A 25,451-nucleotide genomic window follows, 5' to 3' on the forward strand; every position below is an offset into this window, starting at 1 on the left:
CGAGAGAACTATAACAATAATGAGTATGAAAACGATACGGCAGTCTACCCTTTCTCTGAAGAAGAGGTGGCTGCCCACATAAAATCCCTGAAGATAGGGAAAGCTCCCGGGCCAGATGGCATTGTGGCGGAGGTGGTGCAATTTCTGGCCCCCCAGATAGTTGCCCCTCTGACTCACCTATATAACGAGTGTCTCAGACAGCAAAAGTTCCCTCGAATCTGGAAGAGGGCAAATGTAGTAAGTATCAAGAAAGGAATGGATAAAGACCCAGCAGAAGCAAAATCCTACCGACCAATCTGCTTGCTTGATCTGCTTGGGAAGGTTTTGGAGAGACTGCTGGCTGACAGACTGGCTGCGCACCGAGTGCTGTGCGGGATGAGCAGCAGGCAGTTCGGCTTCAGGCCTGGGCGATCGGCATCTGATGCAATTGCCCTGGCCGCCGAGGTCTGTGGCTCTACCCCGCACAAGTACGTTGTCGGCATCATGGTGGACATAAGTGGCGCCTTCGACAACCTGTGGTGGCCTTCGCTCTTCTCCTGTTTACGGGAGGAGTGTCCAGGGCCGCTATATGGCTGTCTGAGGAGCTATTGTGAGGATCGGGAGGTCTGGCTGTCATCCCCTAGCACAAGGGTTAGGAAAACAATCACTAAGGGATGTCCCCAGGGGTCCGTACTAGGTCCCCTGTTTTGGGACATCCACATGGAACCCTTATTAGACCAATTACAGCAAAGTGATGAAGTTCTAGAGGTGATAGCCTACGCTGATGACCTCCTCCTACTGGTCGGCGGCCGAAACCGAGAAGACTTAGAGCCTAGGATTGAACGAACAATAGAAACACTGCAACTTTGGTGCCGTAATACAAAAATGACGATTTCACCAGCTAAGTCCACATATCTCCTTCTAAAGGGACAACTTGTTCGAAGTCCAACAGTCAGAATAGAGGGCTCACCAGTTCTTAGGCGACGTGAGACTCGATACCTCGGCATCATCATTGATGAAAGGTGGTCATTTGGCAGGCACATTGAAACTGTAACTCAGAGAGCTTTACAAGTACTCAACAACCTCATCTCCATCGGACATAAACGTTTCCATCTCCCACCACATCTCATCAAACTATATCACAACAGCATACTCACCTCCATAGTGGGTTACGGTTCGGGAATCTGGGCACACAGGCTCACGAGGGTGGTGCCCGCCATGACAGTGAGAAGAGTGCAGAGGAACATGATTATGAGATCAGTGGGGGCATACAGAACCACGCCGGGAGGAGCCCTGTTAGTAATAATGGGGCTCTGCCCCTTAGATATCAAAATTCGGGAGCAAGCCGCTTGGTTTTGGGCAAAAAAGGGGAACTTGCAGAAAATAGAGGAAATTCTAGGAAGTAGGAGTGAAAACAAAATTGAGATTAGGCTAAGAGGGGATCAGTTGTGGCAGCAGTCATGGGAAGGCGAAGAAACAGGACGTAGAACCTATAACTTATTGCCAGATGTGAGGGAAAGAATGGGAATGCCATATTTCGAACCAACCAGGGGACTGATTCACTTTCTCACTGGACATGGACCCTACTCGACATATCTATGTCGATTTGGTATAAAGGCGACACCTGCGTGTGACTGTGGTGTTCCGGAGGGTACTCCTGATCATGTAGTCTACGAGTGCCCCCTTTTCAATGATGTGGCCTCAGACTTACGTGACCAACTACCTCATACAGACACGTACAGACTGCTGAGACAACAAGACACGTTTCAGATTATTAACAACCTGGCTAACGCGGTATCACAGAAAGTCTTAAAGGACTACCTGAGAGAACCAAATTAGCATTCATTAAAGACCCAATCAAACACTGATAGAGTCAAGCACCCTATTCCCAAACCGCCTGGGTGCGGACAGGCCGACCTTGTAGTCTGGAATCCGCCGTGACTCGGGATAGGGGGAGTGGGGTGCAATCCCACAGATTAGACAACGCACCTAAATTGACCTTAGGATAAGTTAGTTGTAGGACCTAGATTATAGATACTAACCTTAGAAACCTGCAGCGACTAACTCCATGGCCAGCCCAGTGTCAGGGGCATGCTCATTGGGGTTAGCTCAATGAGCAAGGCCTTATAGTAGGTTTATATTTTTTTTTCAGCTGACACATCTGTAAGCTGCAGGCTTTAGTGACTAGTTATAGTTAATCAGTTAGGTTACCACATAGTACTCACACACCATACTAATTTGCCCATTGTAGATTCACATAGTTTGCCTACTAACTAGTTACTAAATTACACTTAGAATAGCTGCAACCCACATAAATGTAACATACCTTGGCCCACTAATCATATAAGGCAGTGGGCTACTTTGTATAATTAATATGTATTTTGGAAATAAAGAATTTTTTTTTAAAAAACAAAAAAAACTGTTCTAGGAACGTAAGGTCTCGGAATTTTAACAGTAAGCTTCACCGTGGTGCAGAACGCTTCTTTTACAGCGTGCGCCACTGGAGTTAACGTCGACATGCAGCAGGATTTTAGAACATATATTGTGTTCGAACATTATGAATTATCTCGAAGGAAACGGTGTATTGACACACAGTCAACATGGGTTTAGAAAACATCGTTCCTGTGAAACACAACTAGCTCTTTATTCACATGAAGTGCTGAGTGCTATTGACAAGGGATTTCAGATCGATTCCGTATTCCTGAATTTCCGGAAGGCTTTTGACACTGTACCACACAAGCGGCTCGTAGTAAAATTGCGTGCTTGTGGAATATCGTCTCAGTTATGTGACTGGATTTGCGATTTTCGGTCAGAGAGGTCACAGTTCGTTGTAATTGACGGAAAGTTATCGAGTAAAACAGAAGTGATTTCAGGCGTTCCCCAAGGTAGTGTTATAGGCCTTTTGCTGTTCCTTGTTTATATAAACGATTTGGGAGACAATCTGAGCAGCCGTCTTCGTTTGTCTGCAGATGACGCTGTCGTTTATCGACTAATAAAGTCATCAGAAGACCAAAACAAACTGAAAAACGATTTAGAAAAAATATCTGAATGGTGCGAAAGGTGGCAGTTCACCCTAAATGCCGGCCGGTGTGGCCGTGCGGTTGTAGGCGCATCAGTCTAGAATCGCGTGACCGCTACGGTCGCAGGTTCGAATCCTGCCTCGGGCATGGATGTGTGAGATGTCCTTAAGTTAGTTAGGTTTAAGTAGTTCTAAGTTCTAAGTTCTAGGGGACTGATGACCACAGATGTTAAGTCCCATAGTGCTCAGAGCCATTTGAACCATTTGACCCTAAATAATGAAAAGTGTGAGGTCATCCACATGAGTGCTAAAAGGAACTCGTTAAACTTCGGTTACACGATAAATCAATCTAACCTCAAAGCCGTAAATTCAACTAAATACCTACGTATTACAATTACTAACAACTTAAATTGGAAAGAACACATAGAAAATGTTGTGGGGGAGGCTAACCAAAGGCTAGGTATTATTGGCAGGACACTTAGAAAATGTAACAGACCTACTAAGGAGACTGGCTACACTACGCTTGTCCGTCCTCTTTTAGAATACTGCTGCGCGGTGTGGGATCCTTACCAGATAGGGCTGACGGAGTACATCGAAAAAGTTCAAAGAAAGACAGCACGTTCTGTATTATCGCGAAATATGGGAGAGAGTATCACAGAAATGATACAGGATTTGGGCTGGAAATCATTAAAAGAAAGGCGTTTTTCGTTGCGACGGAATCTTCTCACGAAATTCCAATCACCAACTTTCTCCTCCGAATGCGAAAATATTTTGTTGACACCGACCTACATAGGGCGGAACGATCACCACGATAAAATAAGGGAAATCAGAGCTCGTACGGAAAGATATAGGTGTTGATTCTTTTCGCGCGCTGTACGAGACTGGAATAATAGAGAATTGTGAAGGTGGTTCGATGAACTCTGTGCCAGGCACTTAAATGTGATTTGCAGAGTATCTATGTAGATGTAGATGTAGATGAGTGAGCTGAGCATTTCTTTGATGCTTTGCACTTACTAAACGAATCTCTAACGAAACGCTCTGCACTTCTTTGGATATTCTCTATTTCCTCTATCAACCTGTCTGGTATGGATTCCGGTCTAACAAGCAATAATAAATTAGTGACCCAACGAGAGTTTTGTAACCAATCTCCTTTGTGGGTGGAATATGCTTCCTGAGAATTCTTCCAATGAAGCAATGGTATCGTTCAAAGATCACAGGGCCGTAACAAAGTTGGCACCTCGCTTAGATACCACAGAAGCTAGCGATGTCTCGCTGTATTCCGCACTGACAAATGGGACACGCCGGCGGAAGCACACTATCTCTCCCAGCGCCACCAAACGGAGGCCGGTATACAGCCGAGCAGACTAGGTCCACCCCACTCGTCACCTCCAATCTAGCATACAGTATCGTGTAGATAGGGCACCAGTGGATGTTACGTCTTATGCTGAACTGTAACTGCGAACTTTGTACATCAAGACAAGAGTTAGTATATGTGCGCATCAAGTGATGCTTTAATATTGAAAGACAGTTGTAAATATTCATTCCTGTGGCAAAGGATCGTATAAAGTCAAGTAAATCTTTTTACCCTTCTTGTAATAAAGTGAACTGATATTTCATATGTTGTAGTTTCACTCCACCATCTCCCAGAGCAGTCAAAGAACCCACAGTTATATCGGACGATAGTAGTTTAGTCAGGTCGTAACAAAAGCTGTTGGCGTCTGCCACATCTGTTAAAAGTTCTTGTGTTCGAGCCACGTTAAATTTTCCAGTCGCGCGCTCTTAGATATTTAATGAATTTGATTGCTTCTGTCCGCAGCTCGTGGTCGTGCGGTAGCGTTCTCGCTTCCCGCGCCCGGGTTCCCGGGTTCGATTCCCGGCGGGGTCAGGGATTTTCTCTGCCTCGTGATGACTGGGTGTTGTGTGATGTCCTTAGGTTAGTTAGGTTTAAATAGTTCTAAGTTCTAGGGGACTGATGACCATAGATGTTAAGTCCCATAGTGCTCAGAGCCGTTTGAACCGTTCGATTGCTTCTGGTGATTAATCTACATACAGCAATGGACCTTTCTCCCTGTTTATGCGAATAAGTGGCATTAATTTACGTTGATGGCCAATTTCCAATGGCTACAGGTCTTCCTGCATTTCGGTACAATTTTCTCGCTTTGCGACTTCTGCGTATACAACACCAGTATCCATGAAAGGCATTATGAAATTTACATTATGCAATAGGTCACTTATATGTACTGTGAAAAGTAATAGTCCTATAACACTACCTTGGGGTATGCCAAAATTTACTTCTACGTCTGAAGATTACTCTCCGTTAAGAATGACATGATGTGTTCTGTTTACTACGAACTCTTCAGTCCAGTCACACACCTGGTCTGATATTCTGCACACTCGTACTTTCTTGGCAAAGGGACAGTGTGGAACTGTATCGAACGCATTCTGCAAGTCAAGAAACACGCTATCAATCTGAGCGCTATTACCTACTGTTTCTGGATCTCGTACACGAACAGAGCAAGGAGGGCTTCACACGATAATTGTCTGCGAAATCCATATTGGTATACCCATCTAATCTTCAGCATTCATCTGTAGCACCGCATTTCAAAATCTTCTGTTCTGTTCGTGTCTGAACTGTGTATCCTCCGTGTTTCATTTCTATCAGTTCTACACTCCAGACAAATATCTTCAGAAATGATTTCCTAATCTTTAAGTTACTATTCGATTTTACCCAACTCTTCTTTTTCAGAAAGGCTTTCCTTGCTGTTTCCTCGTTGCATTTTATAGCATCTCTACTTCGGCCATCGTCAAACAACCAAACACATCTATTTCTGTTAATATCCCATTTCCTAAACTAACGCGCTCATCATCTTCTGGTTTGTTTCGACTACATTTTATTACCCCCCCCCCCAATTTTTTTTTACTTTTGTTCGTGGTTTATTCTTCCTGGATTTAAATTCCCTTTCCGAATTTCTCCTTGGTTTTCTTCAGAAATTCCTCAATGTACAGATCAAATTACATGGGGATTACGCTACAACCCTTCCTCATTTCCCTCGTAACTACTGCTCCTCTTTTACATTCTTCGTCTTGGTTCTGTACAAGTTGTGAACAGCCTTTCGATTCCATATTTTATCCCAGTTACATTTTTGCATCCCAGACAACATAGACATAGTCAAAAGCTTTCTTTAAAACTATATATATATATATACTCCCGGAAATTGAAATAAGAACACCGTGAATTCATTGTCCCAGGAAGGGGAAACTTTATTGACACATTCCTGGGGTCAGATACATCACATGATCACACTGACAGAACCACAGGCACATAGACACAGGCAACAGAGCATGCACAATGTCGGCACTAGTACAGTGTATATCCACCTTTCGCAGCAATGCAGGCTGCTATTCTCCCATGGAGACGATCGTAGAGATGCTGGATGTAGTCCTGTGGAACGGCTTGCCATGCCATTTCCACCTGGCGCCTCAGTTGGACCAGCGTTCGTGCTGGACGTGCAGACCGCGTGAGACGACGCTTCATCCAGTCCCAAACATGCTCAATGGGGGACAGATCCGGAGATCTTGCTGGCCAGGGTAGTTGACTTACACCTTCTAGAGCACGTTGGGTGGCACGGGATACATGCGGACGTGCATTGTCCTGTTGGAACAGCAAGTTCCCTTGCCGGTCTAGGAATGGTAGAACGATGGGTTCGATGACGGTTTGGATGTACCGTGCACTATTCAGTGTCCCCTCGACGATCACCAGTGGTGTACGGCCAGTGTAGGAGATCGCTCCCCACACCATGATGCCGGGTGTTGGCCCTGTGTGCCTCGGTCGTATGCAGTCCTGATTGTGGCGCTCACCTGCACGGCGCCAAACACGCATACGACCATCATTGGCACCAAGGCAGAAGCGACTCTCATCGCTGAAGACGACACGTCTCCATTCGTCCCTCCATTCACGCCTGTCGCGACACCACTGGAGGCGGGCTGCACGATGTTGGGGCGTGAGCGGAAGACGGCCTAACGGTGTGCGGGACCGTAGCCCAGCTTCATGGAGACGGTTGCGAATGGTACTCGCCGATACCCCAGGAGCAACAGTGTCCCTAATTTGCTGGGAAGTGGCGGTGCGGTCCCCTACGGCACTGCGTAGGATCCTACGGTCTTGGCGTGCATCCCTGCGTCGCTGCGGTCCGGTCCCAGGTCGACGGGCACGTGCACCTTCCGCCGACCACTGGCGACAACATCGATGTACTGTGGAGACCTCACGCCCCACGTGTTGAGCAATTCGGCGGTACGTCCACCCGGCCTCCCGCATGCCCACTATACGCCCTCGCTCAAAGTCCGTCAACTGCACATACGGTTCACGTCCACGCTGTCGCGGCATGCTACCAGTGTTTAAGACTGCGATCTAGCTCCGTATGCCACGGCAAACTGGCTGACAAATGGCTCTGAGCACTATGGGACTTAACATCTGTGGTCATCAGTCCCCTAGAACTTAGAACTACTTAAACCTAACTAACCTAAGGACATCACACACATCCATGCCCGACGCAGGATTCGAACCTGCGACCGTAGCAGTCGCGCGGTTCCGGACTGAGCGCCTTAACCGCGAGACCACCGCGACCGGCAAACTGGCTGACACTGACGGCGGCGGTGCACAAATGCTGCGTAGCTATCGCCATTCGACGGCCAACACCGCGGTTCCTGGTGTGTCCGCTGTGCCGTGCGTGTGATCATTGCTTGTACAGCCCTCTCGCAGTGTCCGGAGCAAGTATGGTGGGTCTGACACACCGGTGTCAATGTGTTCTTTTTTCAATTTCCAGGAGTGTATATAGGGTGAGTCACCTAACGTTACCGCTGAATATATTTCGTAAACCACATCAAATGCTGACGAATCGATTCCACAGACCGAACGTGAGGAGAGGGGCTAGTGTAATTGGTTAATACAAACCATAAAAAAATGCACGGAAGTATGTTTTTTAACACAAACCTACGTTTTTTTAAATGGAACCCCGTTAGTTTTGTTAGCACATCTGAACATATAAACAAATACGTAATCAGTGCCGTTTGTTGCATTGTAAAATGTTAATTACATCCGGAGATATTGTAACCTATAGTTGACGCTTGAGTACCACTCCTCCGCTGTTCGATCGTGTGTATCGGAGATCACCGAATTACGTAGGGATCCAAAGGGAACGGTGATGGACCTTAGGTACAGAAGAGACTGGAACAGCACATTACGTCCACTTGCTAACACCTTTTTATTCATCTTTTTCACTGACGCACATGTACATTACCATGAGGGGTGAGGTACACGTACACATGTGGTTTCCGTTTTCAATTATGGACTGGAATAGAGTGTGTCCCGACATGTCAGGCCAATATATGTTCAATGTGGTGGCCATCATTTGCTGCACACAATTGCAATCTCTGGTGTAATGAATCTCGTACACGCCGCAGTACATCTGGTGTAATGTCGCCGCAGGCTGCCACAATACGTTGTTTCATATCCTCTGGGGTTGTAGGCACATCACGGTACACATTCTCCTTTAACGTACCCCACAGAAAGAAATCCAGAGGTGTAGGATCAGGAGCACGGGCAGGCCAATTTATGCGTCCTCCACGTCCTATGAAACGCCCGTCGTACGTGTACCTCACCCCTCATGGTAATGTACATGTGCGTCAGTGAAAAAGACCAATAAAAAGGTGTCAGCATGTGGACGTAATGTGCTGTTCCAGTCTCTTCTGTACCTAAGGTCCATCACCGTTCCCTTTGGATCCCTACGTAATTCGGTGATCTCCGATACACACGATCGAACAGCGGAGGAGTGGTACTCAAGCGTCAACTTTAGGTTACAATATCTCCGGATGTAATTAACATTTTACAATGCAACAAACGGCACTGATTACGTATTTGTTTATATGTTCAGATGTGCTAACAAAACTAACGGGGTTCCATTTAAAAAAACGTAGGTTTGTGTTAAAAGACATACTTCCGTGCATTTTTTTATGGTTTGTATTAACCAATTACACTAGCCCCTCTCCTCACGTTCGGTCTGTGGAATCGCTTCGTCAGCATTTGATGTGGTTTACGAAATATATCCAGCGGTAACGTTAGGTGACTCACCCTATATACACTCCTGGAAATTGAAAAAAGAACACATTGACACCGGTGCGTCAGACCCACCATACTTGCTCCGGACACTGCGAGAGGGTTGTACAAGCAATGATCACACGCACGGCACAGCGGACACACCAGGAACCGCGGTGTTGGCCGTCGAATGGCGCTAGCTGCGCAGCATTTGTGCACCGCCGCCGTCAGTGTCAGCCAGTTTGCCGTGGCATACGGAGCTCCATCGCAGTCTTTAACACTGGTAGCATGCCGCGACAGCGTGGACGTGAACCGTATGTGCAGTTGACGGACTTTGAGCGAGGGCGTATAGTGGGCATGCGGGAGGCCGGGTGAACGTACCGCCGAATTGCTCAACACGTGGGGCGTGAGGTCTCCACAGTACATCGATGTTGTCGTCAGTGGTCGGCGGAAGGTGCACGTGCCCGTCGACCTGGGACCGGACCGCAGCGACGCACGGATGCACGCCAAGACCGTAGGATCCTACGCAGTGCCGTAGGCGACCGCACCGCCACTTCCCAGCAAATTAGGGACACTGTTGCTCCTGGGGTATCGGCGAGGACCATTCGCAACCGTCTCCATGAAGCTGGGCTACGGTCCCGCACACCGTTTGGCCGTCTTCCGCTCACGCCCCAACATCGTGCAAGCCGCCTCCAGTGGTGTCGCGACAGGCGTGAATGGAGGGACGAATGGAGACGTGTCGTCTTCAGCGATGAGAGTCGCTTCTGCCTTGGTGCCAATGATGGTCGTATGCGTGTTTGGCGCCGTGCAGGTGAGCGCCACAATCAGGACTGCATACGACCGAGGCACACAGGGCCAACACCCGGCATCATGGTGTGGGGAGCGATCTCCTACACTGGCCGTACACCACTGGTGATCGTCGAGGGGACACTGAATAGTGCACGGTACATCCAAACCGTCATCGAACCCATCGTTCTACCATTCCTAGACCGGCAAGGGAACTTGCTGTTCCAACAGGACAATGCACGTCCGCATGTATCCCGTGCCGCCCAACGTGCTCTAGAAGGTGTAAGTCAACTACCCTGGCCAGCAAGATCTCCGGATCTGTCCCCCATTGAGCATGTTTGGGACTGGATGAAGCGTCGTCTCACGCGGTCTGCACGTCCAGCACGAACGCTGGTCCAACTGAGGCGCCAGGTGGAAATGGCATGGCAAGCCGTTCCACAGGACTACATCCAGCATCTCTACGATCGTCTCCATGGGAGAATAGCAGCCTGCATTGCTGCGAAAGGTGGATATACACTGTACTAGTGCCGACATTGTGCATGCTCTGTTGCCTGTGTCTATGTGCCTGTGGTTCTGTCAGTGTGATCATGTGATGTATCTGACCCCAGGAATGTGTCAATAAAGTTTCCCCTTCCTGGGACAATGAATTCACGGTGTTCTTATTTCAATTTCCAGTGTGTGTGTGTGTGTGTGTGTGTGTGTGTGTGTGTGTGTGTGTGTGTGTGTGTGTGCGCGTGTATGTGTGTTTGTGTATGTTCCACATCTCATCCTCTCATCCTAAACCACTGGACCGACCGCAACCAAACTTGGTACACATGTCCTTTACTGTAAGGCAGAAATTTCAGTGGGGGTAATAAACACCTACTTAACCTAGTTCACGAGATATGGCGTCATAAACAACGATACGCGTGAAAAACTGCCACATCATGCATGCTTGATGGTGTTGATGAGACGTTCTCCTACTTTGAAGTTTCCGCATCCTTTCAGCGCTTCTCTCGCCGGCATTTCTCCATACACTGCCACTAGGCAGAATACTACATAATAATAATAATAATAATAATGAACGACCTTTAAATTTATTACTTCTGTACTACTAACATTGTTCCCAATAAATTTCGCAGGCAATATTCATATATGCCGCTAAATGCTCCTACAAAATTGCATCATGGTATCACACATAGCCCAGGAGACATAACTCCATATACACAGAGATGCGAAAAAAACTGCCGCATTATGCATGACGTATAAATTTATTACTTCTTTGCTGCTAACTCTGTCTGTAACACATTTTGCAGACAGTATCCACACATGTCGCTGAACGTACCTACAAATTTATATTGTCGTATGACACATAGATGAGGTGATACGACTTCATAAACACTGAGATACGTGAAAAAATATCACATCAAGCATGAAGTTTATTTTTTTTAGTAAGACACTCCTACAGTCGAGTCACCTTAAGGATATCCCTTAGACCTGGCAGCGCTTTTGACAGCTTTCAACTTGTAAGGCCAAACGCCTTTAGGGGAAAACAATAGCCATCTATAAACCTATGACCAGGCGTTGCCGTACAGACGTCTGCAAAATCGCGTTGTCGGCACGTGAAACAGCTGCGCCCAGCGTACAAAATTTGTAAATTTGTGGTAAGATCTTATGGGACCAAACTGGTTCCGTCCCTAAGCTTACACACTACTTAATCTAACTTAAACTAACTTACGCTATGGACAACACGCACACCCATACCGGAGGGAGGACACGAACCTCCGGCGGGTGGGGGAGGGGGGGGGGGCGCACGAACCGTGACAAGACGTCTGAGACAGCGCGGCTATCCCGCGCGGCCCAGCGTACAGAAACTGTCCTAATGTGCATACTGAACCGATACTTTTCTACAATATAATACATATTTCTTTGTGCGAATGTTTTATAATTTCAAAGAAATTTTCACAAGTACATACAAATGAAATTTACACTACAAACAAAGTTCATTTTTTCTTTCCGTTTCTAATAGAAAACTGGCAAAATGAATACTCGGGGAATGCCTGATTTTGTCATCTGGGTTTCACTTTCTTCAAACTATCCTCTAAGGGAAGTCAAAGGTCAGTCCGTGTTGCTGTGCATGTTCCTATATTTTACGCAAGGTCGGGATCTACCAATCTTTCCATTTGTATGTAAATAATTTGTATCTTTAATTTACTTATTGAGGTGTTATAGTGATGGTTCTGTAATATTCACACCTGTTATCACTTGCTTACTTCGGAAATGGAATCAATACTGCCTTCTTGGTTCAAATGGTTCTGAGCACTATGGGACTTAACATCTGAGGTCATCAGTCCCCTAGAACTTAGAACTACTTAAACCTAACTAACCTAAGGACATCCCACAAAGCCATGCCCGGGGCAGGATTCGAACCTGCGACCGTAACAGTCGCGCGGTTCCGGACTGAAGCGCCTAGAACCCCTCGGCCACCGCGGCCGGCTTTGTGTAGTCCTGCAATATGTTCATTCCACTTCTCAGCCTTCCCAGTTTTGCTTACCACCTCAGCTCTTTAACATTCATACAAGCGGTTCTCTTTTCTCCGAAGGTATCTTTAATTTACCTGTGAGCGGCATGTATTTTTCTCATAGTTAGGCATAATCTACAGCTTTGCATATCTCCTCTAGCCATTCCTGATTTGCCATTTTGCAGTTTCTGTCAATCTCATCTTTTAGATGTCTGTATTCTCTTTTTCTGCTTTCGTTAGTTGAATTCAATATCTCGTGCGTTACCCAAGATTTTCTGTTGGGCATTGTCTTCTAGCCTATTTGATCCTGAGGTGCGTTCACTACAACGTCTATCAAATTACTCATTCGTCTTCTGTTGTTTTCCTCTCCCCTATTTCAGTCAGTCCTTGTCTAACGTTCTGTTTCAAACTCTCAACAACGTCTTGTTCGTTCAACTTATCTACGTCCAACTCCTTATTTCCTATGTTTCGGCAATTTCTTCAGTTTTGATTGCAGTTCTGAAACAACAAATTTTGAAGTCACATGTATTGGGAATTACTGAAAGGCGGCAGGAGGAGGACTTCTTATTTGGTGAGCACAGGATTGTAAATTCAAGCCGGCTGGTGTGGCCGAGCGGTTCTAGGCGCTTCAGTCTGGAACCGCGCGACCGCTACGGTCGCAGGTTCGAATCCTGCCTCGGGCATGGATGTGTGTGATGACTTAAGGTTCGTTAGGTTTAAGTAGTTCTAAGTTTTAGGGGACTGATGACCTCAGATGTTAAGTCCCATAGTGCTCAGAGCCATTTGAACCATTTTGTAAATTCAGAATTACAAAATCAGATAGACGTGACGTGGGAGTATGTCTAATAATGACCAAGACAACGTGAATGCAGTTAAGCTACTATGAACAGAATAATGACCGCATTATTGTAGCAAAGATAAATATTAATCCAACACCGACCACAACAGTGCAAGTCCATATGTCAGTTAGTTCCGCAGATGCAGAGACTGAAAGAGCGTATGATGAGATAAAAGAAGTAATTCCAATAGTTAAGAGGGAGGAAAATTTAATTGAGATGGAGGACTGAAATTCAGTATTAGGAAAAAGAAGAAAAGAAAAAATAGTAGGATGACATGCTCTGGAAGAGAGGAATGAAAGAGGAAGCTGCCTGATAGAATATTTGCACAGGGCGTAATTCAGTCATCGTTAACATTTAGGTTAAGGCTCATGAAAGAGGCTTGCGTACGTAGAGGAGACTGGGAGACTCTGGGCGGTTTCAGACTGATTGTATAATAGTAAGACAGAGATTTAGGAAAGAAATGTTAACTGTAAGACAGTTGCAGGAGCAGTTGTGAATTCCTACCATAACTTATTGGTTACAAACTCTAAGTTGAAACTGAAGCAAAAGTAGAAAGTTGTTAAGGCATTCGTGGCCACTTGTTCGACAAACTGCCTATTGGCTTCTGTCTCGGGTTCTTCGGCCGACGTTCATCTAGTGATTTTTCTGACGTTTCGCCAGCACGAGTGGCTGGCATTGTCAAAGCTTCAACCTCCATTGCCGGTGGTGAACTGGAACCGAGCTCGCGGCCGCAGACTATATGTACCTGGAGCGTCAACGTCCGAGGGCTTCTCCGCGGTCATTTCCGGTGCGGTTCTCCTCTTGCTACCTGCGACGGTCGTTCGCTGCAGTACGGGAAGCCAGGTTCCGTTTACCTTAAGGCTTTCCTCTTTTTTGTTCAAACTGTTCGCGTGTTTTTGTATTTCTACAGCTTCTCTGAACAAGCGCGTGTGATAGTGCTTCTCTACAGCAGAACTTCCGTGTCGGCGAATTTTATTATGTGGTCGGTCTCATTCAGTGCGTGCTCTGCCACGGCCGATTTCTCCACCTGCCCCAACCTGCAATGTCGCTTATGCTCTTTGATCCTGGTGTTAATGGATCGTCCAGTCATTCCGACATAAACTTTTCCGCATGTGCATGGTATACGGTATATTCCCGACATTGCAAATGGGTCTCTTTTCTCCTTCGCCGATCTAAGACACTCTTTGATCTTCCTTGTCGGTTTAAAAATCGTCTTTACGCCATGTTTGCGCAATATACGGCCGATTCTGTCCGTCACTCTGGGAATGTACGGCCTTTCTGTCATGGCACATGGGTAAGTTGAAAGAAGTAGAGATTATTGAGAGTTTCGGACGGAACATTGGGCAAAGTTTCACTGAAACAGGGGCAAGGAATACAGCAGAAGACGAATGGACAGCGTTGGTAGACGAAATAGTGAAGGCACTAGAGGATCCTAGGATAATAAAGGAGAAAGAGAATACACACGTCTAAAAATGAGATTGGTCAGAAAGTACAAAATGGCTGAAGACCAAATGCAAGGTTGTAGGAGCATATATAATTAGGCCAAAGATAGATACCGCCAGTAGGAAAATTTATCACTATCAAGATCTCATATGGAAAACCACTACTAAGCAAAGGAGAAAAAACTGAAACGTGGAAGAGTATATAGCGCGTCTGTACGAGTGAGATGAACTTGAAGTCAATATTCTAGAAACGGAAGAGGTAGTAGACACAGATGAAATGGCATACACGATACTGCGAGAATAAATTGACAGAGTACTGAAAGATCCAAATCCAAACATGGTCTTTGGAGTCGATGACATTCCTTCAGAATTATTGTGATCCTTGGGAGATCCAGCCATGACAAAACTCTTCCACGTGGTGTGCAAGATAATGTGAGGCCCGGGAAATACCTTCAGACTTAAAGAAGGGTGTAATAATTCCAGTTCCTAAGAACGAAAGTGCTGACAGGTGTGAATATTGCTGGACTGTTAGTCTAATAAGTCAAGTTGCAAAATATGACGCAAATTATTCGCAGAAGTATAGAAAAACGGGTAGAAGGCGACCTCGGGGAAGATCAGTTTCGGTTCCAGAGAACTTTAGGATCACAAAGATCAATATTGACTCTACGACGTATCTGGGTAGGCAGTTAGAGTTTGAGAAATATTTGGCATTGTTGACTGGAATACACTCTTTAAAGTATTGAAGGAAGCAAGGCTAAAATACAGGAAGAGAAAAATTGTTTACAGCTCGTACAGAAACCAGACTGCAGGACATGAAAAGGAAGCAGTAGTGGAGAAGGGAGTGTGACAGAGTCTGTACACTGAGAAAGCAGTAAAAGAAACCATGGAAAAATTTAGATAAAAAATTAAAGTTCAGGGAGAAGAAATAAGAACTTCCATTTGCTGATGACACTGTATTCTGTCAGAGATAGCAAAGGAGTTGTAGTAGCTGAGTTTTACTATTTGAGCAGCGAAATAAATGATGATAGCCGAAGTAGAGATAGTACAAAATGCATATTGGCTATAGCAAGGAAAGAATTCCTATAAAAAAGAAATTTGTTAACGTCTAGTATAAATTTCAGTGATAGGAAGTCTTTTCTGAAAGTATTTCTCTGTTGGTAGATCGCATAACTAATGGAGAGTGTCTGAACAGAATTGGGGACAAAAAAACTTTATGGCTCAACTTAACTTAAAGAAGAGATCGGTTAATAGGACACATTATGATGCATCAAGGAATTGTAAATATGGTGTTAACTCTGAACATAATAGACATAAGTCGGCAAGGTTGTTTGCCATGCTAGGGTCTCCTGGGGACCCCATGTACTTTTCTTAATTTCTCAACATATTAGGTAGAAGGTTAATCAGATTAGATTCTTTGGATATCTAGAAGTGTATTTGAATCAAATAAGCATTATTGATGTGTTGCTTTATCGTCACATCTAATAAACTGAAAAAATATGCGCAAATCAATTCCGTGCAATGGCTGTAGTAAAAACTTCACGACGAATTTTTTCGTCTTTGTCCATATTTCAGAAAGTGATTTCTTTCGGCAGTGAAGAGCTCCAGCAATCAGTAACAAACCAAAAGACACTCTCAGTTTGGCAGAAGATACATCTGCCCTAACTCTCTTTTTGTTCAGAGCAGCATTTGCCTTGTAATGCTGAACAACATTGGACGCTTCAACATTGGTGAAAGTAAATATAGTAGGACCTATCGGCAATTTAGTCATCAAAGGGCCTGTTGAAAACATCGAATATTGTGAATGTAAGACAGCGAGTCACGGGGACACTGAACTTTGTCATTTTCGTGATGGCTTTGCAAGAAACATCTCTTTCACCGGAATCCTCATCAGAATTTTCACGGCAATGTCACTTTTTTCAGAATTCACTTCAAGGTTATCTTCTGATTCAGACGCATCCTGTTCTGGAATAAAATACTCAACGGGTACGCTCCAGATATCTTCTGGGTCACTGAGAACACATTCAACCAACATCCAAAGGCTGTCCGGTCTGTAATGGCCTCGATAACGACGGGACGTTAATTCTAATCTTTCTTTTTCCTGCTCCAAAGAATCTCATCATCTGAGATTCGCTTGAGGGCCATTTAGAAAATTTATACCGTTCATATTATGAAAAATTATAAAAGCTAACTCCATCAACATATGTAACAAGTTTTTTAAAATTTTTAAAATATTTTTTAACGAACGCTTCATGGACGTAATTATGTAATACACGTCTTAAACAGATGCAGGGGATATAAAGCCAAGAATAAACTGTTTCTTACAGTTGCAGCAGTATCACCAAAAATCACTGTTTAGTTTCCCTAGAGGACATCTCTTGGTATATTAAGGGTTATGGGAGGTGTGCGGTGGGAGGGGAGGGGGTGGAGGGTGTAGTGATGGGTCAGAGTCCACATCTGCCGCTGACTTTAAGCAGTTTAAGTTCAAAATCCGATTTCGAAATTGTTAACATGATATAATCTTACTGAAACCTTCGAGCGTCTTGAGGTGTCTTCCGCATACACAACCTTCTTTCATGACAAGACCAAGTGTTAGCAATGATGAAATTGTGCTCTATGCAAATTCTACCACAATGCCTTTCGTTCTTTAATCCCAATCCATATTCTACTGTTTTTCCATTTCTACCTTTTCCTGGTATTGAACTACAGTCCCCCATCGCGAAGTGCTGCATACGGCCTAATTAACGAGTAGCACCGTCCCATGGGGAGCAAGCCCTGTCGTGAACGGGTCCCAAAAACACACAGAGGGCCGAGCACAGCTTTCCATACGCGTTGTCATGCCTTAAAAAATGAAAAAAAAGTAACGACTATTAAGAACTGCTGTTACTCAGTCATCTTCTCTAACTGCACATCTCAGACGCTTCGATTCTCTTCTTTCCCAGTTTTCTAAAGTCCATGTTCTACTTCCGTAGAATGCTGTTCAAATGGTTCAAATGGCTCTGAGCACTATGGGACTTAACATCTGAGGTCATCAGTCCCCTAGAACTTAGAACTACTTAAACCTAACTAACCTAAGGACATCACACACACCCATGCCCGAGGCAGGATTCGAACCTGCGACCGGAGCGGTCACGCGGTTCCAGACTGAAGCGCCTTTAACCGCACGGCCACACCGGCCGGCGTAGAATGCTGTGCTCCAAACGAACGTGTCCAGAAATTTCTTTCACGCATTAACTCCTATACTAGATACTAATGGATTTCTACAGACTAGAAATGTTCTGTTTGTTTGGGCTAGTTTTCGTCTTACGTCCTTGCTTATTTCGTCATGCATTACTTTGCTTCTGAGAGCAAGAAGGAGAAAGAAGTCCATAACTTATTCTACTACATGATCCCCAATTCAAAAGTTAAGTTTGACACTTATCTTTTCCCAGGTACTTCTCAATTTTATCTTCACTTTCAGTTCATATTCTGTGATAGTTCATTAAAAAGGTTCTGTAACTCTTCCATCTTACACAAAGGATAGCAATGTCACCAGTGAAGCTTATATCACTCATATTCTTTGACTCTTAATTTTAGTTCTACTTCTTCTCATTTTGACTATTTACTTCACTGATTTTTCAATATATAGATTGAACAATGCAGGAGGATGAGTACATTATTGAAAACTTGAGCAGCCATTTATTTCCTGTCCGCACTTTTCGCCAGTAAGTTCTGTCTTCATAAAAAAAAGTTCTCATGCGAACATATAGCAACACCTTGGTGGCCCTGCTTCAACACCTACCCAACATGTGTTCCACAAAGGCGCTGCATAAATGGCAGTAAGAAATATGCAGCTGCTCCATCCTACAGCAAGTGCGTTGCAGCCTTTGTTGACAAAAGGACGGATTGCAGACGTTACAGATACCGAGCGCCGTTACTGTGGGTGCCTACAATAACGAAACCATTGAGTTGGTTATCAGTGATGCTGCACCACATGTTAATCGTGTAACAATGCTTATACTAACTGTTCACAGTACACTTCTATCCGCTGTGGGAGAGAGATGTTACTGTTGTTGGTTCCGTCTTGAGTAGACATGTAGTCATTGGGTAACAACCATTGCAGAAGAATTTCATAAATAGCATTTAAAAGTTCCTACCTCGCGATATTATGGAGTTTTTACACATGCTCGTGGTTGCTATAATACAAGTCTTGTTCCCATAGCACAAAGGTTGCTATGATACAGGTCTTGTTCCCATAGCTTACGCAGCGCATCTATCCACGTACCTGTAGTTGGATTGGCTAGTTCCCTAAAACATACTGTTGCGACTACTCCGGGGTTTCGTTCAATTTCTCGTATAATATTCCTCATTTCATTTACATTCTTTTTTGCATCATCGTTCTCATACAACAGTGCCGGCCGAGGTGACCGAGTGGTTCTAGCCGCTGCAGTCTGGAACCGCGCGACCGCTACGGTCGCAGGTTCGAATCCTGCCTCGGACATGGATGTGTGTGATGTCCTTAGGTTAGTTAGGTTTAAATAGTTCTAAGTTCTAGGGGACTGATGACCTCAGAAGTTAAGTCCCATAGTGCTCAGAGCCATTTGAACCATACAACAGTTGCAGTCATTAGTAAGGGACCATCTCTCGTACCCTCGAACAAGTACCACGCCATTCACTGCCTTGACCACGGAGTATACCATATCCACATACATTGCATTTGTAATGCCACAGTGCGAAGACAGTAAACTGTGATGCTGGGATGCTGTACTAACTACAGATCTGTAGATGAAATGGAGAGACAGTCGCAGAAAAGCGAAACAAAGATGAGATACAATTAAAGATAAACATAATGTAAACATCTGCAGTTATATAGTGCTCGTGTATCGTGTGAGTAATATTGTGAGTAGGCTGTTTAGGTTTTTATATTGGTAACACCACGTAGCGCTCTGTATGAAAATCACTGGCTGTGCTGCGTGCAGTCTGTGGTTGGTTGGCATTGTTGTAATACTCGCCATTGTAGCGTTGGGCAGTTGGCTGTTAACAGCTCGTAGCGTTGCGCAATTGGAGGTGAGCCGCCAGCAGTGGTGGATGTGGGGAGAGAAATGGCGGAGTTTTGAAATTTGTAAGACTGGATGTCATGAACTGCTGTATATATTATGACTTTTAAACACTGTTAAGGTAAATACATTGTTTGTTCTCTATCAAAATCTTTCATTTGCTAACTATGCCTATCAGTAGTTAGTGCCTTCCGTAGTTTGAATCTTTTATTTAGCTGGCAGTAGTGGCGCTCGCTGTATTGCAGTAGTTCGAGTAACCAAGATTTTTTTGAGGTAAGTGATTTGTGAAACGTATAGGTTAATGTTAGTCAGGGTCATTCTTTTGTAGGGATTTTTGAAAGTCAGATTGCGTTGCGCTAAAAATATTGTGTGTCAGTTTAAGCAGTCATATATAATTTTTCTAAGGGGACGTTTCAATATTTTTATCTTTGTATTTTCAGAGAATGTAAATACACGCCCACTGCGGACATCACAGCTGTGATGAATCACATCTCGGCAAACAAATTGCTTCAATCTTCCAAACCTAGCCGTACCAAAATAATAAACCATATCGCGAGTACGGTATGCTCTTCTTTACATTACTGTCGTGCGCATTCAGGTGGCTAGCGTGACAGACTCCCTAAGTTCTACATTATTGTATCGGCGCAGCCACTGACAATAACATAACGAGATGACGTAGTGATTAAGTGAGTTGACTTGCATTCGGGATGTTTTGGGTCGAGTTTCCCACACGACCAATCAGATTTATGTTTTCTTGGTTTCGCTGAATCGCTTAAGTTGGATTGTACAATGATTCCTTTGAAAAGGAAACGGATAACTTCTTTCGCAGCCATTGTTTTGTCCAAGGTGAGTACAGACTCTAATGACCGCGAGAACAGGGCCGAAATCCTTCCCCACCCTTGAAATAATACGAGCTTGCGCTCCGCCTCTAATGATCTCGGTGTCGGCTGCACGTTAAACTCTAATCTTCCTCCCTTCCTTCTAATTATCTAGATGTCTACGGCCTAATTAACGAGTAGCGCCGTTCCATAGGTCGCAAGCCCTGTCGTGAACGGGTCGCAGAACCATCAGCTTTCGAAGCACGTTGTCACACGTTGAAAAACCTGGAAAAAGTAATGAGTGTTAAGGTTGCTCCCAATCGAGACTGTTTCCTGTTCTCTTTTAATTATCAGTCTCTCTTGACAAGTTAATTCCATTTTGCACTTTCCGTAGACAGAGGTGCACATACGTCCTTAACGTGATTTGTACTGTTTTAGGTCATCAGACTTCTGACTGGTTCAGTGCTGTCCACCATGTTTTCCTCTTGTATGGTAACCTGTTCATCTCAGAGTAGCACTTACACTCTTGTCCTCAACTAATTTTTATGTTCCAGTCTCTGTCCTCCCTTTCAATTTTTGCTCTCTAGGATTCCTGTCGTTCCACAGAAGTTATGCTCTGATGTCTTAAAAGACGTCGCATAATTCTATCCCTTCTTCTAGTTACCCTTACCTTTCTTCATTGATTATAATGGTTACGTGATTTTTTTTCCTTTATAATTGTTGCGTTCTATTACAAGTATGTTTGTTTCCTTCTTAAACACTCCGCAGTACCATTTCTGATCTGATTTTGTGTTTATTCTATGCATAGAGCTGTCAACAGAAATATACTTTATTTTTTAAATGTTGGAAATGGAACTGTCTGAGAATCGTGTCTGGTCTTATGATAGAGAGAAACTGTACGGTAAAGACCTTAGAATGGTATTGAGGAGAAGCGGCGTCTGAATCCCAGTTCAACAATTCAAATTTAATTCTTTAGTGGTTTTCCTAAATCACTTCATCTCAAAGCTGAACCTGTGCTCTAAAAAAGACAGTCACCACAGTTCTGTTTCGTCCTTGAACCACTATTTTCTTTCTTGCAGTTACGAAATAAACAATTATGTCCTCTGGGGTAATGCAGATGTTATGTATGCTGAAATATTATCCAGAGTCAATAGAGAATAGAGATTGCTCTGATACAGCCAGTCAGGTGTTAAGAGCAAATATTTGTAACCTGACTCCAAGTGTAGGTATATGTGGATTTCATAAATCGTATAAATGCATTAGTCTTGGAATATATGGTTAGTGAATTACAGGTAACTGAAGTTCATTATACCACTGTAACCTCGCGGATGGAGAGCTATGAAATGGAATGATCTTACAGATCCAGTCATGAGTAAAGGGAATGGCCTATTCATTTCCTGGGAAAACGCGTCTATAAAAGTGATGGCCTACAAAACTCTTTTACTACCTCTGGTGGCTTGGTGTTCTGTTGTGTGGGACACATATAATGTTTAAATAGCAGGAAAATTGAGGACATTCGAAGCGGGAAAGTGTGAACAACTGTGTTATATGCTCGTTTAACTCACTGGAGACTGTAACAGAAATTCTGAAAAATACCATTCAGCAGACTCTCTGAAATATATGCATGCTAGCTCAGGAAACATGTACGTAGCAAATTTCATAAATTTCTTTGGTGTCACAGAGAAGTTTTGGAATATCATACAGCCCCCTTCAGGCCACAGAGCAAGTGAAGTTAAGATTAAACTAATGACATCTGGAACAGCCATACATCACACATTGCACTGAATACTGGAGAGTGTTTCTTAGGACACTGGGCTCATTTTCCATAGGAGTGAGTTTGAAAAACCTCTTAGACCATCCAGAACTAGGCTTTGCATGGCTTCGACGAAGCACCTAATGAGGATGTCAGGAGGATTCCTTCAGTTGGCTGTGGCCAATTCCATCCTCATTCTTTTTCTATTCTAACGATCTTGATGTCGACTATGCACTGAAATGTAATCACCCTGACAACTGTCTTGTGTCATTTCTTGGAAAACAGTAAAGCAGAATTTGGATGACTGGTTGGAACCACCCTCCTTCCACATAAACGTCCAATGCCTTAACCACTACTCCACCTAGCTCGCTTACCTCAGAGCGAAGTTTCATGGATGTTTACGGCGGTGGTTACTGAAACAAGCACACATTTTCAAACCTCCATCTCGGACTAGCGGTTAAAAAGTGTACAAAAATAAACATTTTACAGTCCCATTTACTGATTTTATCAGAATAAATAATTCATCAAAGCCATATTAGGAAACAAGGGCGTCCAACCTTTTAGCTAACTGGAGTAAGAGAAGTATTTTTGGACCACACATAATAGACTTAACACAGACAGTAACGACTGAGAAAGAAAACATGGTAAAGACGGTAGGAGGTATATATTAGGTTGGCACATAACTTCATAGCGTTTTGAGTTGCGTGTTGGTATTCTGGTTGCTATGGATTTATTTATCGACTGTCATTTATTAACTGTAGTTCACTATTCCTATTTGATTTCAGATATTGTCATTTTGTCATTTGGAGATACTGAGACACTACACGCTAGAAAATGGAGCGCCAAGAGGAAAAATCGTATTCTTCTGTTTGAGTTCAGTAGAGGGGTGACAGCAGCGTAGACAGCCGGAAAAATTTGCGCCGAATATGGGGATAATGCCGTTGGACAGAGCGCGGCAAGGAAATGGTTTTCTCGTTTTAAGGAAGATCGTTTTGACATTAGTGATTCTCCATGTGAGAGGTGGCATGAGCCCCCTCTCATATTTCTATCTTACGATTTTCCTCTCTAATTGCATACGGTGAAAAGTTGCTATTCCTTCACACGCGGACTTCCCACGCAGCGTCTCTCGTCACCCAGGTGGTCCGGTGACAGGCGGGCACTGCTGATCTTGAAAGGGTAAGTCGACGGGTGTGAGGGAGTTGAGTGAATGCTTTCCAGACGCCGACATTGTCAAAAGACACGCCCGGAGGGGCCTGAAGTAGCGGCTGGGCTAGAGGTTCCGTTACTTCGCAGAAACTTAGCGAAAACACTTTCTGGCGGGCTACCAGCGAGGCATGGGAATGACTTGTGTTCCCAAGCAGCCTTGGCGCGCAAATTCCCGCGTTTTCTGCCGTATAGTAACTGTGATTGGCTTGCTCAGGGCATAGCTCCGTGACGTAGCAGAATCGGCGCAGAAATTGGCGCCAAGAATCTCCATTGGTGGAATGGTAGTGCTCCGGCAATAGAGTGGAATTTTCCGCCGGTTTTCGAGTTGCTGATTGGAACAGTTAACCACGGCCACTGTCGTGGGGGCGGGAATGTTTTGTGTTTGGTTTGTACGGGTGCTCTTGTGAAGGAGTCAGCTCTCGCCTTTCGGTCGGAGTAGGTTACAAGACTAAGCTCTCGCTGCTCGGGACAGGCTGCCTTGCGTTGGCTGTCTAATATACTTTTATTTAATTGTAACTGTTTGACGAAGTTGCTGAAGTTTCGACTTCAATGTAACTTTCCGAGTACAGTTGGCAATTGAGCGTTCTGCATACAAGCGGCCTATGTTGTCTGTCTTGAGCAGTTTTGGCTAAAGTTGACTGTATCGGAGTTACTGTGTGACTTCGCTTGTGAAAACCAATCACTGTACCGTCAGTGATTGTGTGGCGAGCCTTCTTCGTCTCCCTCAGAGGCGTGTTTGTATTGATAGGAGGTCTTCAGTCTGGAACAACCAGACCAGGACAATTTGTTTCGGGCTATACTCGCGACATTATCATCACCACAACGGGACGTCGAAGCAACCAGCCATCTCTTCCATTACGCCAGATCGTGTCCTTGCAGCTAAGAAGACTGCTTGGTAATGTACGTCCGCAGCACCGGCAAAGCAGGCATTTTTGCTAGGCGATAATCAGAGCTCAGCAGAGCGCGCCTGTTCGTCTTTTCTAACTTTGTTCTATCATGGGTGTTCATTGTCTGAGTTCTCACTAATGTAGCAGCAATTAATGTTAGGTTAGCTGTGTGTCTCTCTTAAGATTTGATTTGCAAGGAATTGGCTCCACATACCACTTCGTCATAAACGTCACAATCTAGTTTAGGGACAACTTCACCTTCATAGCGTTTATTTGAGTATCCAGTTTGAGCCAATTTGATGTATTGTAAATGTTTCATGTGTTTTTGTTTATTATTTTGTGTTTAGTCTTAGTAAATCGTATTGTTATTTTGGACAGAACTTTCATTCTGTTAATCGGTAGAGCAACCCTATCATTTCTCACTATGTTAATGAAACCTTCCTTTATTTAACTTATTTATCAAATTAAATTATTGCAGGTGCCAAACTCTTTTCTACTCCACTTGCAGGGTTGATTACAGTCAGTTAGCGTATCTTTTTAATCCATGTGCAACAGCAAAAGTCGGAGTTAGAATAGGGGGGGGGGGGCTTAGAGCATCATTTACATATGTAGATTCTAGAAGAATTTAGTGTTAAATACACTGCTAGCCCCGGCACCTCGCACACGTTCAGGAAAATTTTTGGGGCTTGATGAAGAACGTTCAAACGCATTAATCCACAACGATCCTCGTCGGTGTACTCGAGAACTGGCGAATGTGATGAATTGCGGTCACTTCACCATCGTGTGACATTTGCATGCAAATAGGGAATGTTCAGAAATCGGGTGTATGGGTACCGTGTGCTCTAAGCCAAAATCACCACAATCAGCGAGTGGTGATATGTGTATCTCTGCTTGGTCGTCAACAAAAAATGATTCAAATGGCTCTGAGCACTATGGGACTTAACATCTGAGGTCATCAGTGCCCTAGAACTAATTAAACCTAACTAACCTAACGACATCACACACATCCATGCCCGAGGCAGGATTCGAACCTGCGACCGTAGCAGCAGCGCGGTTCCGGACTGAAGCGCCTAGAACCGATCGGTCGCAACGGCCGGCGCT

The sequence above is a fragment of the Schistocerca nitens genome, chromosome 2, assembly GCF_023898315.1.
Source record: "Schistocerca nitens isolate TAMUIC-IGC-003100 chromosome 2, iqSchNite1.1, whole genome shotgun sequence".
NCBI classification, from domain to species: Eukaryota; Metazoa; Arthropoda; class Insecta; order Orthoptera; family Acrididae; genus Schistocerca; species Schistocerca nitens.